This window comes from Lagenorhynchus albirostris, chromosome 8, assembly GCF_949774975.1.
Source record: "Lagenorhynchus albirostris chromosome 8, mLagAlb1.1, whole genome shotgun sequence".
NCBI lineage: Eukaryota > Metazoa > Chordata > Mammalia > Artiodactyla > Delphinidae > Lagenorhynchus > Lagenorhynchus albirostris.
In genome coordinates this window covers 45,232,709-45,241,885 of record NC_083102.1, presented here as the reverse complement: position 1 = coordinate 45,241,885, position 9,177 = coordinate 45,232,709, and positions in this window count along the sequence as shown.

The window sequence follows — 9,177 nt, the reverse complement described above, 5'->3', positions numbered from 1 at the left end:
CCGTTTTGGCCCAGACCAGAAGGAAGCCCGGCTGGCCAAGGCAGGAGCAGCCGTCCAGCTCCAGCGTCTCCGGCAAACCCCACTTCCTCTTGCCCCAACCCCTGCTAACGCAGACAGACTCTGGCTTTATTTATCTAAAGGTTTTCCATTTCCTTTTCTGGGAAGTCATCAGGGTCCTACACGTCCCTTTCATCACAAAGGAGGCTGGGAAGAGAGGGTGTGTCCTGTGTCACCCTGGGAAGAGCAAGTGGGGAACACTGGGGACCCAGTCCCCAGGTGACCCCACTGTGCTCTACCTGACCCCCCCTTCAGGCCGAGATGACAGCTCGGGTTGGCCTTTCGTAGGAACATCCCCGTTTACAGGTGAAGGGCCTCGGGAGGGGGCAGTGACTTCCCAAGGCCTCCTGGGACAAGGCTGACCAAGCCTCTCTCCCCCTGGGTCCTGTCTGTGGCTGTACCCACCGTCATGTTCAGAGGCCTAACTGTCCGAGCTCCTCGCTCAGCCCCAGCTCCTGCCCGCACTGGTCTGGAGCTCTCTGAGGGCAGAGCCTCTCCACCCGCAGCATGGGTGCTCCCTGAGCAGGCAGGGCCCACGCCTCTCCCTCTGCACCAACCTGGACAGGAAGCAGAGATTCAGGCTGTGAGGAGAAGATAGACTCACGCAGGATGTCCCGGGCATGAGGTGGGTGGGTGGGGCTACGCCATCCTACCTCCACCAGCCCCTCTCTGAGGGTCTGAGCCAGCAGTGTAGAGAGGGGACAGTGGGGAACCTCTCCACCTCTGCCGTGGCTGGAAGCCCACCCCATCCCATCTCCCCTTCTGCTTGGACTTTCCTCTCCCCAGACCACTTCTCTTCCTTTACATAAACAAATTTGTCTGCCATGTCCCCTCCTCCAGGAAGCCTCTCCTGATTATTGGGAAGAGGTGCGGCTCTTCCGCTGCCCACATATCCACCTCACCCCTTCCTGAGGCTCAGGCCTGGGCCTTAGCTGCCCTCCCCTGAACACTCAGGGCTGCATGGTGAAGCATCAGAACCCCGGGTTTCCCTCTGTTGTCAGGGGCCCTTGAGCCAGCTAGTGTCTTAGCCACTAGGTGGTGGAAGAATGGTCTCCTATGGGCATTGACCATGGCGCTGACCCAGGCTTGGCACAAGGGGCACTGTGTTATCTAAACTGTGAATGTCCATCAGGGATACACCCCATGGAGGTGTCCAGGCTCAGTCCATCTCACAGAAAGGCCCACTGTGCCCCTAAAACACAGCTTGTTTCTCAAATCTCCTGATGGTAAGATCTGCTCGATCAGTTCCCTGGGCAGCCAGAATCAGGGAAAGGACTTTCTCCTGATGACAGACAGCTGTCTCTGTTGTCATAGAGTAAGAGTTGGCAAACACTTCTTTCTTTTCTTGCCACGGCTTACAGGAAGCTCAGACGGAAAGTGATATTCAATTGCAATCTCTCGCCCATATCATGAGAAGTTTCCTTCCTTTTCGTGTATTTATTTTAACTAGATTGTGATCAGGAGTTTATTTTGTTTGCTTGTTTATTTTGGTAATTCAGCCCCTTGCTGTTCAGAGTCCTGAGACCAGTGGTCTTGAGACCAGCAGTGGCATCACGTGGGAGCTTGTTAGAAATGCAGAATCTTGGGCCCCACCCAGACCTACTGAAACAGAATCTGCATTTTAACAAGATCCCCAGGGGATTCATGTTCACATTAAAGTCTGAGAAGCACTGATGGAATCCTCAGATGCTCTGGGAACAGATATGAAAGGTATGTGAAATAAGACCAGTAATGATTCTCCCCTTTCCTACCCTGATTTCTCTACCAAAGAAATTTATCTTTGTTGCAGCCCTGCCCAAGCCTGACATACCAGCCCTGGCTGTGATTTTGGTCCTCAGTTGTGCTCTCTGGCAGGGTCAGGTCACTGAGGGGTGTGGGCTGTCATCTAGAGAATGAGGCAGGTGGAGGGCCTGTGCCCCAGGACAGGGCACCTTCCATAACTGTCTGCTCCCTCATGGACCAAGGGGTAATGGAATTGTCCTGATGTGATCTTGCTGGGTTTGGGCCCCCACTACGACCAGGATGAAGCAGGAGCACAGAGGGCAACAGAGACCTGGGGATGGCCCCTCTGAGAAGTGACAGCCCCTGAGAAATAGTCCTTATGTCCCCACTTCTCCAAAAAGCTGTCGCTGGTCGGTGTTGGGGGGCACACTTGGTCTGTGGCCCCGAAGGGCGTCACTGAGAAAGGTGGCAGCATTGCTGGGGGGTGACATATAAGGAGCCACTCTCTAACCATAAGAGCTGCCCCACAGTGAGCCGATAAGTGGTTCCCAGGGGGAACAGCGGCCACAGAGGGGATCATAGCTCTCTGGCAGGGATGATATTAAGGCGCTTTCTGGGTCTGATATGCAATTTTAGGCAGCCTAAACTATATTTAGCCTCTTTCAGGCCTGGGCCTGGCTTGGACGGAGGCAGGATCGCCATGAGGGGACTGGGTTCCTGAGTTTAAGGCACTGCAGCCCCAAACCCCTCCGGCCCTGGCTCTTCAGAGGTCCCAGTGACGTCAGCCCGGAGAGGGGGTGGCGGGGGAGTGAGTCCAGCCTTGTTCAGGCAGTGAGTCCCTGCCGGTCCACTGTGTGCCCGCTCTGACAGTAGGGCCAAGGACTAGGCCGAGACTAGTTCCCCGGGTATGACATTGGGAAAGCCCCTTCAGCCCGTGGCCTCAGTGTGCCTTTGTGCAATAAGGTGTTAATGACCTGAAGGCCCTCCTATCCTAATGGTCTAATCCTCAGGAGTTCCGAGGTGCCCAGTCCTCGTGATGGGAGGGCCCTGGAGCGGACCGCACGGGCACCCCGTGAGATGACTTCCTAGGACTCACAGGCATACCTGTGAAACAATAGCACAAAGCAGGAGGCGTGTGTGCTGGGATGAGGCTGCCGGTGCTGGGGGGCTGGGGAGTTAGGGACTGGCTGGGCACAGGGGCCAAGGGCAGGGGGCCATGTCATCATTTTCTCATTAGGCAAGACAGCGATCTGCCTGTGTGAGATGATCTTGCTGGCCCTGTGGGCTCCAGGAATGTTGGCTTCACATGAATAGAATCCCCAGACTGGACCACAGAGGGAGGGGTCTCCGGTGGATGGGGAGAAGGGCAGCGCTGCCTACTTCCTCCCACCCTCCTAGACTCACCCCCGCCGGCCCAGCCCACAGCATCACAACATCCTAGGAAGCCCAAGAGTGAAAGCGGGGTGCGGGGGGGTCCCGCAGTTTGCCTTGCCCGTTCCTGCCCTGTGAGGGCCCAGCATCCCCCTCCTGACACCGGCTGGTAGGCTGGCAGGCAGCTGGTTCCATTCACGTTTGAAAACTTGCCCGAGCTGCCCTGCACATTGAACCTGCTCCCGACCTGGCTGCAAGAGAGCTGGGTCAGACCCAGTCCCCCTCCCCACCCAGGGTGGGTGGTCTCATCTGGAGATGAAGAGAGGCTAGATGTAGTATTCCCAAGAGAGGACTCACAAAGCCATGGCGTCGCAGAAATGGCCTCCGCCGCGTTCCTCTTGCCCACGGCTCCCCCCCTCCACCATTTAAATTCAGTTCACGTTAAGGAGCTGAGGGAGGCCCCTGGATTATGGACAGCATGGGTGGCTGCAGCGCTGAGTGCTCAGAGGTGCCGGAGAGACCGTGCAGAGGTCCCAGGGCTCAGGCTACAGGCAGCAGAGGCCACGGTGTACATGGCAGAGGGTTTCGGAGGTGCAGGGGTTGTGGCCACGATGCATATCTTTACCCTGTGTATTTGCATGCATGTGTACATGTGAGGATGTGTGTGCACTTGCAGGTGTATATATTTAGGCACGCACACGTGTTTGCATGAGTGCAACACATGTTTTGTGTATGCAAACCAGTGTGTGTGCATTGCATATATATGCGTGTGTGCCCATGTGGTGTCCATGTATATGTGTGTGAGCACATGTGTGTGTGTGTGTGTGTGTGTGCGCGCGTACATGCATGCAAGTCCATTCGCTGTCAGGAGAGAAGGAAGGGACAATCTGGCCCGTGTGGTAGCACCCGGGCCAGGTGTGGCTTGGCAGGGTAGGGCAAGAGGGATGAAGGACCCATGATGAAGGAGGACAGAGCTGGACACACCGCTCAGCCCAGGAATACGCCTTACTTGTCGCAGGGGTCAGTCTGAGCACAGCTGGAGCATGCGCATCTCAGCCCGCCCTGACTACTGCCCTTGGCCTTGGTAGCAGTGGTGATGGCCATGGTGGTGCTCCAGGCCGCATTATGATTTTTGTGGGCCCTAGATTCTTTAGTCTTTGTGGGCCCCTTCCTCCATGAAACAATATTAAAAATGAAACTTTACGACTAGGGGGATATAAAGAAAAATATATTAATCCTGCTGATGAGGTGAGTGAGAACAGTGCAAGCACAGTGAAAGAGGAATTTCCCTAAAGCCCTGGAACCTGCAGCACCCGAGCACTCCCACGGTAGGGCCCAGAGGGAGCACAAGGTGGCACCGGGCCGCGCCTGCTCCCGCTGCTGGAACCCAGCCGGGGTGTGCTCGCTGGAAACGCCGAAGAGCCTGCGAGGCTCTGGCCCTGAGGTGCGCCCAGCTGTGCCAGCAGTGGGCACCGAAGGAGGCGACGGCACCCGGCGCTGCGGACGAGGGCACGGGGTGGCCAGCCAGAGCAGGGTCTGGCAGCTGGGAGGTTCTCGGGAAGAGGCAGAGCCCTGGGAGATGTAGTGAAGACTAGCAGAGGCAGTGGCACCCGCAGGTGGGCAGGGAGGCCCCGTGGCCAGATGACACGGGGGCATCCAGGAGAGGGCTGGAGCAGGACAGGGAGCCGAGAGTCCCTGCCTGCGGGACTTGCAGTGCCCCCCTGGACACTCTCTCTGGGGACGGTGGCCGTAGGTGAGGGCTGGGATGGGACAGGGGCAGGGGAGCATAGAAGGCCCCCCTGCCCACCGCCAAATACCTCCCAGCTGCCCGGGCACTTTTCTGAGTCCTCACTGGAGCCCGAGGAGTAGGTGGTCTCTTGTCCAGCAGGGAAAGAGGAGGAAGAGGCTGGGCGAGGCTGACAGACCAGGCCTGGGCAGGAACGAGAACACCTGGCTGCACCCTGACCCACCAAAGAACCTCGGGCACGTCACCTCACCTCTGTGAGCCTCCGTTTCCCCATGTGCAAAACGAGGGCATCAGATCCCATGCTCTCTGACGCCTTCTCCCAAGTCTTGCTGCTTTATGATCGAACAAGGCAAAGACGGGAGATTTTTGAGGGCCCAGGGCCGGAGAGGGCAGGGGTCTCCGAGAGTCGAGTGGACGCTGCAGTGACAGCCAGGCCGGGGGAGAGGGGAGCGCCCTGCGTGTGGCCAGGGTGAGGAAAGGCTCCAAACCCCGGTACCCAGTGCGCCGAGGCCGGCTGCAGGTTGAACCCCCTGTCCTGCCTGGCTCCCCTCAAGGGTGTGGTTAGAGGCTTGGGACAGATGCCACCACTAGCATTTTCTGGAAATGAGAGAGGCCCCCCTCCTCTCCTGCAGGGCAGGGCTGGGGAAAACGTGACCTCACTCCTTCTTAGAGGGCCTCCTCCAGTCCCAGCAGAGTTGGGGGTGGGGCAGGGGCAGCCGTGTGTCCTCAAGGTGCCCTCATTCAGGCCTAGGAGCCCAGCCTGACTCTCCTAGCCAGGACGGGGACAGCTTTCCCACCTGCCTCTCAGGCTCATCCTCTGTGGCATCAAGTGGAGGCTATTGCTGGGGAGCTGCTAAAACATCAAGATAGAAAATCCCGCTTGCCAGAACTAGGGTTGACACTGTCCCACCCTGCCGGCCTCCCCACCAAGCCTTGCTATTATTGCTCAGGGCAGGCGGGGGGCGGGGTGGGGCAGGGCAGTGTGAGGAGAAATGAATGGGAGGCAGTAGTTTAGAAAATTACTAAATTGTTCCGCCTCTGGTGAATCACTGGTGGCCCGCTAAATCCTGTTTTGATTTAAGGGGGATCGTGTGACGCCTAAATGGCCAGGAGTTAGCTGTCAGACAGGGAGGAATTCACATGCTCTAAGAGGCGGGTACCTTGTCTCCAGGGGGAGTCGGACAGTCAGACAGCAGATGGTTCCTAGATCATCCCGCCTGTGCCCAGCCCCGCACTCAGCTCTGCTGGGGGCACGGTGGATGGGGAAGGAGAAGACCCAGGCCCTCGGGCCCACCCTCAGCCCCTGGGGTGGGGGGGGGACAGCCCAGGCTGGGGTGAGCTCACTGCTGTAGCTGTGGGTACTGCCATGGAGGAGGGGTCAGAGGAGGCTGGTGCAGCGGGGAAGGAGAAGGAAGAGTGTGCGTGCAAACATCTGGGCACAGTGAGCATGGTGGCACGGGAGCCCGGGCCCTCGTCTGGGGCTGGGAAGGGGTGGTGAGAAGTGTGCCCCAGGGTGGTGAGTGGAGAGCCTTGAGGACACGGCCAAGGAGTTGGAGTCTCCGTTTTGGTCTCTGTGCTCTGGGCCTGGGTCCCGCCTCTGCTCCCCCTCGGTGCGGAATGGCCACACCTCCCAGGAACAGTGACTTCACTCTGGTGCTAAGTCCTTGCTTCTGGCGCAGGCCTCCCGGGCAGCAGGGGCAGACAGGCCCCATCCGGGCAGCCTAGATCAAGGTCAGGGTGGGATGGTAGCCAGTGCCCTGTTGAGGGGCAGAGCTGGGAGGACCAGAGGGTTTCTCCAGGAGCGGGTGTTCATTGGTTCTTCGCCACCCTCTCCAAGACCTGCAGGGACCTTGGCCTGTATTGCCACCCTCCACCAGTGCTCTCGGCCATGGTTCAGAGAAGTCTGATAGAGGGACTTGGGGAAATTCATCCAAGCTGCTGGTGGTCATGTCCAGTCAGCTGTCGGTGTCTCCTCCTACCTCAAACTCCATCTTCCCGGTGGGCCTCCTGGGGGGAATGAAGTCATTGTTCCCCACAACTCAGACTGTGGGTGGGAAATCCCTGGCGGCCCAGAAGGGAGGGTCCATCCCCTCGGTCCCTCTTCCCTGTGCTGCACGGAAGCTTCTGGCCAAGAGTGACAGCTGCGGCCACGCCCACGGGCGTCCTCTCCCCACTTAGCCGGGGGGGCCGGATCCTTGGCCAGCATGTGAGGCTCTGTGCGTCCACCTCTGGACAAGGCTGAGCCTCTCCCGCTGGATCCGGGTGGGGACCGGAACCAAACGGCCCTGGAACAGCCGGCTCTGACTGGAATGCGGGTCTTGTAGACAAGGCAGGAATATGGCACGCCTGGCAAAGCGTTCGCTGAGACCTTGGCTCTGGCAGGACCAGACGGTGCCCAGGCCCAGTGGCCTCCAGCCCCGCCTCAGGAGCGGGGGAGGGGGGCAGCCTGGCTCAAGCCTGTGGGTTCTGGAGGCTGGGCCCACACCGCTGCCCGTGGGAGGGCCGCAGAGCCTGCTGAATCAGGTCACACTGGAGGGGGAACTGGGTGGGTGTGGTCCCCTCCACAGAACCCAAGCTCCCCGGCTGGCAGGAGCACAGGGGCGGCTCTGGCCTCTCCTAGCTGCTCCGATGCTCCCTGCCCCACACCGATTACGCGGACACGGTGAAGATGGTCCTGTCACTCCCACCCCTCACTCATCCTAGTGCCTCCAGGGCCAGCTTCCCCTGCCCTTGTCTTTGTTCCTGGCCCAGCAGAGCTGGGGTTTCCATCTGGTACCCGGGTCCATCAGGGCCCTTCCTGATAGGCGAGCAGAGAACCAGACTGGGGTTCCTGAGTTCCCCAGCTCTGCCATTCCTTGGCAAACCGCTTACCCTCTGAGCCTCCCAGGGTTGTGGTGAGGATGGACCCTCAGACAAAGGCTGTTTCCTTCCTTCTTTCCCTGGTTGGCCCGGGTTTGTGGCCGACCAGGGAGGAGGTGGAGGGGTTTGGGGCCTTTTTGGGTCTGGGGCTCCCCTTTCCCCATTGAAATGGCCACAGAGGCCCTTTTCCACTATGGGAGATGGTGGCTGAATGAGGTGGGCATTATTCCGGAGGTGCCTGCGTTCTGATGGTGCCTCGTGGTGACGGCCGTTCCTTCATCGAAAGGAACGTAGCTATAATGGTGGCATTTAAGGCAGATGCCATGCTGACCTGGGAGAGGGGGTGGGGACTGTTGCCCTGAGGACCCTCGTATCATCCTGAGATTAGTGGGTGCCTAATTTGCCTGGGCAAAAGTGCTTTGTCAAAACCCCTGTGTCCCCCGTCTCCTGCCCCACTCCAGACAGACATGGCCATCCAGCAAGTACACGCTCACACACGCGTGCCCCCCACAGTAATACACTCAGCCACTCACACAGAGCCTGCAGGCTCATGTGCTAGAAGGAGCACTTCAGAGCACAAGGAGCTGGGCCGCCTCGTTCGTAGCTGTCCCCCAGTGCCCAGGAGAGTGTTTGGCCGTGACACGGGCTAAGTAATTATTCGTTGGATGAAACAGTACTTCCCAGGTGACTCTCACCCTCATGCACAGTAGCACGTGATGTGTCCTCTGCTGCCTGGGTCCTGACCTGGCCCGTGGACGCTGTCACAGAGCCTGGACACGCACAGGCCCACGCAGGCTCCGATTCGTGTCTCTGGGGTGCTGTATCCCAGCACCGGCCCGAGTCTAGTGGCCCCTCTGGGACCAGCTCTCCCCCTGCTGCCTTCCTCCGGCCTTCCTGGCTGGGTCTCAGCACCTACCACCGTCAGAACTAGTCCCTGCACTGAGCAGAGGGTGTATGTTCCTCGGTGGACAGGGAGCCTGTGGCCCGAAGGGAATGGTCCTGCTCCGGAAGAACCTGCTCTGAGGTGCACCCCAGCCTTGCCCTCCGAGACCGGTCTGAGGGGAAACAAGCCATGCAGCAAAGCCTCAGAGTGAGGGAATCCCAGCCACGCGGCGGAAGCTCTGGTCGGAGGCTCAGAACTTACCAGAGAACCCTTCATCACGGGGCGTGGTGGCCACCAGGCCGTGGGGCCAGGGGTGTGAGGAGCCTCCTGGGGCATGGAGAACTGAGCCAGGCCTGCCCAGAGCGAAAGATGCAGAAGAGGCTCCAGGAAGTGTCCTAGTGGGGCCAGCTCCCTCCCTTGGACGGTTAAATAAGGCACCGATTACCTCTGGGCACTGGGCTCTCTGGGCAGGCAGGGACCGCTAGCCACCATGCTAGCTCCCTGCCTCACATCCACCCTGTCCTGTACTCGCAGACAC